The following is an 11,060-nucleotide window of genomic DNA, read 5'->3' as shown; positions in this document are numbered from 1 at the left end:
TTGTAATCTTGATGTGGTTGCGGGAGGCGGCGGGTGCAGCTGTTACCTGCGCCGCCCTCTTGTTTTCCTCCCCCAGCCACTTCTGAGGACCCCTGAGAGCTATGGATTTTCAGGTTTAATGCTTTAGACAGAAATTACTTCTGTGGTTGGACTCAGCAGAAAGGCTATGAATCATTCAGAATATCTAAAATGACAGTCAAAGTGGCTGTTGGCACACTGCAGACATTGTTTGTTGGGCTTCTGACTCGTAGACAAGCAAGGAATTTAGCAACAGATTTAGAGCAATAAAGCACGGTGATGTTTGTTCACATGTTGTGCTGCTGAAATTATAATTTAGTTCCCTGAGTCTCTGACTTGGGTCTTCAACAGAAATCATCTTATAATATCCCTTCAACGTGGGTTGTGTGAAAGCAGCTCTGCAGGAGGTCAGAAGGGAGCACAGATTTGATAGATGTCCTCTGAAGAGAGGGGGTAGAATAGGGAGGGGGTGGTTCTGAGTCCAGGAAGGCCCAGCGAGGCCCCCTGAGGCCTCCACAAGATCAAGGCTGAAGCTCACCTCCCACATCCACCTCCACCTGGCTCTGTTTTGACCTTTTTTCTACACCTTTTGCTAGAAGAACTGCTGAGCAGAGGGTGAGAACCAGATTCTGTTTCTGCTCCTAGGACACTTCCCGTTTAGAGGGGGTGGCAGGCAGGGGAAGGTGACATGGGACAGACAGGTGAAGAACTGAGCAATTGAACCAGTGGCAGGAGATACCTGGCTGATGTGGGGTGAGGTGGGAAGGGAGTTCTAGGCAAAGGCAAAGGGAGCTCAAGGGCCCAGAGACAGGCTGAGAAAATTGCAGGTAGCTAACCCAAGCACCTTCATGGGAATGACAAAGAGATTTTGCTTCTCTTGAAGAAAAAATGATACGAATGACATAAAGATTACACTCCATTTGGTAAAATGACATGCAACAGAGCTAAGAAAGTTTTGGGGAAGGTTGATGGGGAGAGAAAAGAGCCTTAAATATTAAAGGAGATCAGAAAGCTACTTTAAAACAGATGCTCTGGGCATGAAAGTTGTTAAATGGATAGACCGGGTGGAATAGTTAACCTAATATAGACTGCAAAACATTTAAGTACGTAATGGATCATAAAGGAACCAATGGGGGAAGATCGGGATTATTCAAAAAGTGGTGGAAACATTGGTTATTTGTAAAAGGTTGAAGATAAACTCTCGCCTGATATATAAAACATATTACAGATGAGTTAGCATAGACGTAAAACACAAAACCTCCTAAAAGCAGAAGAAAATATCGAAACCGAGCACTTTTTAAGTACCACATCGATAGAATAAGTTATGAAAAAATGAGATTTTTCAATGAAATACACGAAATGCTTATGTTTCTAAAGAAACAATAAACGATAAAAAGACAAAGGACAAACTGGCAAAAATATTTTAACATTATGATAGTGAATATCCTTATTTTACAAGCAAACTTATAAAATATTAAGGAAAGAGTTCACTGGAAAAATAGACAAAGAGTTGAACAAAAGTGCACATACCCAATAGATGTGAGAGAATATTCAACTTCATAGATGAAGAGAAAACACACAAAAAAATGAAAAGACAGAGTATTTCACCTATCAAAAGGGCAAAGTTTTTTTAAGGGACGTTGGCAATATGTACCATGAGCCTTGAAAATATGTCCTTTGATCTCAAATTCCATCTTTAGGAATCTATCAGAAGGCTAAAATCTTGAAAATAACAACCCCATTATTTTTAAAGCAAACTCCCCATACATGTATGCAAACTGTGACCCAAACCCATGAAACTATAACTGCCACTCTCCTCTTTTGCATCATTTTACAGTATCATGAAGAGAAAAGGTTAGCAGTCAGATCATCCGGTCACTAACACAGTGACAAGAGTTAAGTTACTTAACTTCTCTGGACCTCAGTTTTTAAATATTTAATATGGTATTTTGCTGTTTGGTTAATTCCTTGAAGTATTGGAGGGCACATGTAATTGCTCAATAAACTGTGCAGTCACGGTTTCCATGGTTTCCTCATCAACCTGTTCCAAGCCCTCAACGTGTATCTGCTAATCTAGTTGGAATGAACAAGTGAACCACCATTACAGTTTAGGAACCCGGTAGAGAATGGGAATGCAGCAGAAGAGGGAAGGGAGTGATGCTGGAAAAGTCTAAGGATCTTGGCTCTTGTTGAACAAAAGCAGGTGGGCACTGTGTACAACAAACCAGTTCAAATGTCCTCATGAGAGAAGGCCATGGAAGCCCGAATCCCTGGGAAATAAGAATTGATAAGCCTAGAATGAAAAAACAAGCAGTTGGCCACACAACTTTCAGGACACATCTATCTTGAAGGAAGTCACCCCCAAAAATATGGCTTCACTTGAACCTGAAAAAAATTGTCCTGAAGTCCTACGATGTGACTGTCAACAATGCTCGCCTTACTGAGAAATCATTTGTGTCCACATCAATGCCCACCAGTGTCTCTGTCAGGAGGAGACACAGCACTGGTGTGCAGACTTGGTTAACAGGACAGCTTCTGGGTGGGATGATGCTTAGCTGTTGCCCAGATTCCCACAAAAGAAATGGGAACAGCCTGTGTGAGAGCTGGAAACTAGGAATACTGACTGCCACTCGCCAGGAGCACCAAGGCGTCTCTGTGTTTACAGCTCAGACCTGGCCAGATTAAAGGGAGGGACAATGCAGACGCAGGCAGACTCCCTGAGCCCGGAGACCACAGCCTGTACAACTTCAAAGCAGGACCCACTGTATCTGCAAATCCCTGGGGTTTATATTCTCATGATTCCTCCTGCCTCTGGCCCCTCTGGCCCCTCTGGCCCTCACACTGCCCCAGTTTGGCCCATACCAGCGTGGCTAGAAACTCAAACCCTTCAATCCTTTCCACAAATAATTCACTTGGAACAGCCCTTCAGGAGTTTAGTTGTCTCAACTCAGGGGCAATTTTGCCTCCCAGGGCACAGGACTGCGTTCCATGACAAAGCATTATCCGGCCCCAAATGCCAGTAGTGTTGACATTGAGAGACTCCGCCTTAACAGAAGAGGTGAAGGTCACAGGGCTGGCGACATGGTACCATGCATGGGTTTCTGCCATCTCCATGACTCCCCTTTCTCCTCTCTCTCTCCCTCTCCCTCTCTCTCTCCCCCCCTACTTCTCAGGACCAAAACAAATTCCTATCCCTGCCCCATGGCTCGCAGTTGAGCAATCTCCATTAGTAATAGGGATATGCCTTTAGAGTCTCGTCCCCTCTACTAAGCAGCTTGTGAAATTATTTCTTCCAGATACAGTGCTCTCCCTAGGGGGAATTCTAGTATATGACCCCCCCATCTACTGCACACGCATGTAAAGGAACCGTTTATCTGGGGAATGGAAGAGGCCGAGACCCTCACCAATATGCACCAAATCGGAGGGTCAGGGCTGGAGAGGGGGGAGCATGTGGGGTGGGGGCAGACCAGGAAGACGGGAAACACTGAGATGTTGCCGGCTCTCGAGAATCTTTCCAGCAGCAGGTGGTGCCAGGCAAACTTGGGGACTCCGGGGCTGCTTGCTCGGAGGACAGCTGCATCAGGTGGCGTGTGCATTGCTGTAAGCGTGAGCAGGGCTCTCTGGCATGTAGGCGAAGACCTCTGCCCAAAGACCCGTGGCAGTGCCTGTGTCCCTCCTTTTCTCCCCAACCCCCACCACGCTTTCTGCAGGAGCTGCTGGGCCTCTGACCTAGCAAAGCGAAACTAGAGCGAATCTCTCCACTTGTGTGGAAAATTCAGACGGGTGGCCCCATCATTGTGACAGCTCCCACCTCAACTCCCGACAGCTCATCCATCTCTCTCTGGGAGGCTCTGTTCAGACAGGATGCACGAGGCACAGAGGACTCCGCAGTTCTAAAGAGGGGAACCCATGGGGGGAACCCAGCAACTATGCAGAATAAATGACGAAATAAACTCGGTGCAAAAAAAAAAAAAAAGGTCTGACTTGTGTTCTCAACAAGACCCGGGAGGACACTGAGCTGGGGAAAGAAACAGTGAAAACAATCCCGAGGAGGGGACATCTGAGAGCAGGAGAGGCAGCCCGGAGATGAGAACTGGGGTTTCTAAATGGCAAGCCCCGCCGGAGCCTCTGGATATGGCAGGAATGGAAACCAGTGAAGGAGGAGGCAAGGCGGAGGCCTTCTCCCAGGACCCAGAGGAAAAGAAAAGGGAGATTATGGGGCTCTGTCCCGTTTGCCTGCTCTAGGGTACAGTGTGTAGCTCTTTCTAGAATGCACATACCAGGCCAATGGAATGAGCTGTCTGCGTTATCTGGTGGGGAAAATAAATCCCGAATTGAATAACTATATTATCTCAAGAAGGGTTGAGGAACAGAAGAAGTGAAACAGAAGCAAAGAGAGATTGACCTGCTGCAGTTCAGGGGAACAAGGATCTCCTTAGAAAGGACGAACGCAGGCCCAGGAGGAAGTACACCGTGTCCAGCACAGGCGGAAATGAGCCCGTGAGAGCAGGACTCAGCAAAGGGCCGGGCCGGCCGGGCCAGGCCCCCTCCGGCAGCAGCGTCCTGACAGCAATATGTGCAGAGTTGGCGTAGCCCACACATTTCCCTCTTTACCTGCAAGAGTCATCTCATCAGGGGGCTGCAGGAAGGCAATGAAAAAGCTCCGATGAGAATGCCTGCAATTAACTGAAGACCAGTGTGCCCTGTGCATGTGCGCTTACTGAACACAGGTAGCCTGCCCTTCTGATGCAGATGATGATTATGTTGGTTCCTGAGCACCGGGGAAGCAGTGAAGACCCTCGGATTGGCGTGGCTGAGAAAAGAGTGCTTGTTTTGTTTGGTCCAGGTTCTTCTGCCTGTGTCCAGCATGGCTGCCCCTTTCTGCAGGTGCCATGCTGGCCTGAGAGCCAGGGTGGTCCTCACTACTCTCACTTTCCACTGATGCTGTTGTTCACAGTCCTTGAGTCTTCTCAGCAGGCTGGTGCCACGTCTGCCTGCCTGTCCCTGCTCCCTCCCACCTGCGCTCAAGCTCCTGGTGCTCTGTCCCATGTTTGCCTGCTCTAGGGCACAGTAGTTTTCCTTAGGGCTCCATGTTTGCAATTATTTAAATAATTTGTTAATGATTATATTTATAATGATTGATAAGCATAATTTAAAAATGATACAGACTCTATGTTAACTAGACCTTTTTTCCTCAGAATGATTTATTTAATGAATCATATCTTTCTTATCTCTCCTTCATGGAGAGGTAAACCTGGCTGCATTTCAGTTGTCAGGTTTCTCAAAAATGGGTGCCCTATTTGCACCAAAGAAATGTAGTGCACGCAGTGGTCTATCTTAACCTTTGAGGAAGGTTAACCTTTTCTTCTTTCCTGTAGCCTTGCCCACAGTGGAAGAAGCAGCAGTCATCTGAGGGAGTTTATTATGCAGATGCCGCTTCTGAAAATCTTTCAACAGCTATTACTACATTAAGCACAGAGCCCCAGGACAGGTTTCACTGGGGTAGCATTGAATAGCATCCTAGATGTAATACATCTTTTGGGGCATCCTAGGGTTGCCGTCTGGATGTATGCCCTCCGTGAGCTTAAGACTTTTGGGCCACATTAGACTTTGCCATGATTGAACATCAAAGGCTTGAGCTTACAATATTTCTGGAGGTTCAGGATTGAGAAGCCCCATAAATAATGAGTATATTTGATAGTTATACATCATTTCTTCAATAAGAAATCAATCAAAAAACAACTGCCTATTATGAATGATCCAGTTTGCTAAGTGTACTGTAGCAAGCTACCAAAGAAACATAATTTCTGGTCAAGCACATGAGTGTTCTGCATCTCTACATACTAGAAAAATAAAGTCAAATCAAGAAAGATAAGAGAAAAAAAAACCTAAATGCAAACAGAAACAAATGAGCCCAACTTTATTGAAAAGAATGACACCATCATGCTGAATAGGGGTGGGGGAGGGGATACTAACTCCAGTAATTTTTGAACGTAGCACTTTGACTGTATACCCTTGAGCCCAGGAAAAAATAAAAAAAGAATCGCCAACAAGTCTTGAGCTCTTTTTAGTAGGTTTGTTTTGTGTAGTGACATGGGTGTGGTAGTGGGTACTGTAGAATTGAACAGAGTAAACGTGTCAGTATTTTGGGAGCCAGAGTCCTCACTGTGGAGGAAGGGGTGTGCAAATCTGGAATAGAAGGCACCCAGGAAGAACCCTATGAGACTGCTCTGGAATCAGGGATATCAGTGCAACTCACAGCTTCTACTCTTAACCTCTGAGCTTAAGTTTCTATTCTTTGACCACTGTCTTCATTTCTTCGCCTATTCTGTTCCAGTCACAGAGAATTTCCTTCCCACCACTTCAGTGTATTCAGATCCTACCTTTTCTTCACAGTCTTCTCTCTTCTCTGCCCCCTGGAAGGGAGCAGTTTCTCAGGCTGGGAACTCAGGCTGGGAAACAATGCTCTGCAGAAATGTGGGGTCAAATTGTGCTTTGAAAGTTTATCAGAGGAATTAAGGCAAAAAAAAAACCCACCCCAAAAATACAACCATTCCCTGGATTTGAAGATCTAGTGCTCATTTCTGTCAATCACTGGCTGAGTAGCCAAGAGTAAGTCACCTTTTCTGGCCCTTCCCTTCACCACTTTGCAAATAAGGAGATTGGACGAATGGTTGAGATTCCTTTCCTCTACAAGGCCCTGGCTCTGGGAGATAAACTGTTGGCTGCCACTGTAGATTCACGAGCAAAAGAGGGATATGAGAGAAGTATTTTAGGAAGATTAATTTAATATGCAGGGGAGATGGAAGTCGGAAGAGAGTGAAGGTGGGAGGAAAAGCTGAGAGGCAATTCCAGGAACTGTTTCTCAAAATAATGTCATTCAACTTTAATATTGTTTATGCAGAGTTTTATGCCAAAGTGTCAGGAAGCACAGAGTTTGGTCCCCCTGTAGGACAACTTTGTTTCTGGGTCAAATTAATTTCCTGTCTCCTTGAGTAATTAAAAAAAAAAGCAATGCTGATACAATCACTCTGAATGCGGCATCCAGTGCCCTAAGTCTGATGATTTCTTTGTCGTAGCCTTTCTCGAGAGCAGTTTGAACGATGGCTCACTTCATAGTTATGGATTCTCAGCACCATCCTCAAAAGCACTGAGACCCAGGAACCTTCACATGTCATTTTTGTCTCAGCAGCTGGGAAGAGATGGCCTGATCCTGACCTGGCTGGCCCTAAAGTCAAGAATGTTGACTTTTATTCCTGTCGTTTTCCAGCAGGCACTTTGTTTTGTGATCAAGTTTCATTCTGAGTTCTAGAAGATTTATTACAATGACAGTTTGCTCTGGTTCTTAAAAATCCCATGCTTTCCAAGGAGAGCTGAACGCCCCAGACTGCTGGTGAGAGGCGGTGACTCCTCCCTGGGTCACTGGTTTGTGGTCGGCCAGACTGAGAGGGAAGGAAAGTCGGGGCCACGTTAGGGACTGCAGCTGGCAGGGGCCACGAGGGAGAAGGAAGGGGAGCTGAGGACTCTTTGATCGCCAAAACTTGATGCTTCAATGAGCTCGAAACACTAATCAGAGAACCATTAGGTCAGTGGCTGGAATGTCTTCAGAGCGTGGTGTTAGGTGACCAGTACTGCCCAGTGACTAATCACGTAGGTGTGAGCAGCTACTGTAGGCAAATCTCAGCTCGCAGTGGTGTGATCAAGCTGAGTCCACAAGCCAGAGAATGCAAGGTGGCCCCCATGCACCGAGGGGAGGGGGCGGCCGGGTGGGCCGCCGGAAACACCTCTTCGCTGATTCATTCCCGATGGGCATCAGCCACCCTGGAACCCTCCCTCCTCTGCCTTTCTCTCTTTTTGGCCCTTTTTCCTTCCCTCATCCACTGCCTGAACAGATCACAGATTTGGGAGAAGGACAATTTGGGGAGGGAAAGAAAAAGCGGGGTTTGAGGATGGGGAGTCCTGATGGTTTCAGTTTCTCACCTGCATTAGGCCAAGACTTAGTGGGTGACATCCATGCGAATGGTGGGTTCACACACCCTCGACCACTTCAGGCACAATGTGGCCTCTTTTCTCTTTTCTTCTCATTGCCAAAGTGTGCTCTGTGTGAACCAGGGCTGGTCTGTGGGGTGTTTTTGTTTTGTGTTTGCTATTTTAACACTATACAATGAGATAACCACAGAGATGATGATAAAGCCTTTAAAAACCTCTACAGCACTGGCCCTGGCCAGGTGGCTCAGCTGGTTTAGAGCATCGTCCTGATGCACCAAGGTTGTGGGTTTGATCCCCAGTTAGAATTGATGTTTCTCTCTCTCTAAAAAAATCAGTTAAAAAAAACCCTTACCTAATAATTTGGTATTGTTACGACACAAAGTGCATTTTTATTGTGTTTTACCGATGCATTGGTCTTCAGTGTGTTGGAAACCTAAAAGTGGTCCTTTACCACAGGTAGTCTGAGAAAAACTGCTTGGCGCTCCCCTCCCCATCGCTTCATCAGCGAGATGTTCCCTCAGGGCCTGTTATGAGCAGGTGTCAGCTCCAGGGAAACACACCTCCAAGGAGCTGAGAGTTCGAGCTTTGTATGGCCAGCTAATGATGTGAGGGTGATGTTCTGGTCGTTTCCAGAACTAAGGCAGATTCCAGAAAGAGAGCTGCCATATCTCAGTCTTCTTTGGTGTCTACCTAAGTCTCTGGCGGTGCTGAGAACAGAAAGACACACCATAAGTACGTGTTGAATAAAGTTACTACTTTGCATTAGCGGTAAGAAAAATGAGATAAAATTTTCCCAGCAGTGTTCATCGGTAGCAAGACCGTGGTCGCTTCCTTTCTGTGTCTCCGCTCTTCCTATACCCATCTGAAGATAAACTTCTGGGGTCACAAACATGGACTGGAAATGGTTCGATTTCTGAACTTAAATAAAAACCCAACTCTCAAGATGACTGGAATCTATAAGGAGTATTGAAAGGAAGCCAAACTCTTGCTAGGCAAATCATGTGGCCTTGTTTATGTGTTAATTATCCTTAAAATTTTCTTGTTGGGTGATTGGAGGCAAGTGTTCTCAAATAAACGTATACCATGGTGCCAAGAAATGGCACATGACCGACTGATTTCCTTGTGCTGCTGCTGAGCAGTAGCACCCAGGGGTCCTGGTAGGAATTCAAGCCCAGGAGAGCTCAAGGGGGGCTCAGCAATGAGCTGCCCAGATGCTCTTATTTCACCGCATAGGAACTGAGAGGCAGAAGAGAGTAAGCGACTTGCCTTTTGGGTCATAAATTGAAATCATTTTCAAGGATTTACGATGCAAACACAACTTACTTTGGGCCAACATTTGAGAATACAAACTCTCACCGCTAACATGAACTCGGTCGCAGAGGAAAACCTCAACGATTTGACATTTATTCAGGTCAGAGGAAGGCCAAATACACACGTTAGTAAGGGTGTGCGTCTCAGCCTGAGGGAGAGCTTGTCATGGGAAGTAAGCCGAGGGCCAGGAATCCATGACCTGCAGGGCTTATTGGCAGTAAAAAAAGGTTCAAGGTCAACCGGAAGTGGTTTGCTGAGTCCATTTTTATTTAGTGTGAATGTAATATACCATGAAGAGTCCCCAGAATCTTCAGGGTGGCCCGTGTGTGAATCTCTCTGATGACACCCTAGTGCAGTTTCTCAGTCGTGTCACTATTGACATTTTGGGATGGATAACCTAAAAAAAATTTTTTTTAATTTATTAAAATAATTTTTTAAAGTTTATTTTAAAATGTTTTAAAATTAGATGCCATTGACATGCCATCCTAGGAAGGGTAAAATTGTAGGTACAGAAAATAGATCCGTGGCCACGGGCAGCAGGAGGTGAGGGAGAAGGGTCACCTACAAAGGGGGAGGGGGAATTTTGGGGGGGATGAAACTCTTTGATCTCTTGATTGCGGTTGTGGTTACACAGCTGTATGTGTTTGTCAAAACTCACAGGACTGTCTGCCACAAAGGGTGCATTTTCCTGTATGTAGCACATACATATTATTAAAACAGGAAAAAAGTAAGCCAGTGTTATCAGTATTAGGTAGGTGAGCTAAAACAGATACAGTTCTCAATCTTCCAAGCTAACAACCTCACACTGTTCTTAGTAAATTGGCTGGAAGACAAACATTAGATTTTCGTTTCCATAGCAAAGGCCCATGTTGTGATTTAATATTTCCCAGTGTATCCAATGGCCTGGACTTTATATACATATAAAAAGGAGGCAGTCCTTGCCCTGCAGGTAAAACAAACCTTCAGCATTAAGCTCTGCCCCATTAACTAGCCTCGGACAGGTCAGGTTGGACTCCTTCTTGTTTAAGTCTTTGTTCACACACTTCTTGAAAGATCCAGTGCCCTCCTCTCTCAGTCTCCATCCTGTCATTTTCCACCTCTTTACTAAGGTCATTTTTTAAATACCTGAGGTGCCCTCTTCTCTCCCTTTCCTGAACTCATGCACAATTTATTGCATGCACCATTGAGCAGATACATTCCATATCTTTCTCTTTAAGCTGATTTATTTTTTAATTTTATGCAAATATATGCATGTTTTATACTCACACACTATTAGAGTGACCTCTGGGGCAGGAACTGCATCTTCTTTTTCTTTGTATTGCAGGGGTGCTGCAAAGAGCAGATGTTTAATAAGTGTTTCATGATGATGATGGTGATGATTATGATGGTATCAAGGCACTGGGCGGTCTGGCCCTTTTATGGTTTAAAGCTAAACTGTTGCCTACATTGAGTGCTTAAAAAGGCCAGATTTGAGTGGATGAAGGGTGGAAAGTGAATCTAGAGGGCCAAAAGGAGAATATCCATCATTCCTGTCAATCACCTCAGTGTGAGAAAGTTATGCAGATGAGAAATCAAGAATTTTAATTGGTAAGCTTACTCATCTTGAGATAAGAGTGTGTTTCAGGCCTCGCTAAATCATTTTGAGGGCTGGGATTACAGCTCCCCGGAGGGAATATTTAAGCCTGTATCCCCTACTGAGCTGCCAAGAATAATGATTTTAGGTGTGACACTAAGAACTTCTC

The sequence above is a fragment of the Miniopterus schreibersii genome, assembly GCF_964146895.1.
Source record: "Miniopterus schreibersii genome assembly, chromosome: 14".
Lineage (NCBI taxonomy): Eukaryota > Metazoa > Chordata > Mammalia > Chiroptera > Miniopteridae > Miniopterus > Miniopterus schreibersii.
Note: the sequence above shows the minus strand (reverse complement) of the source record.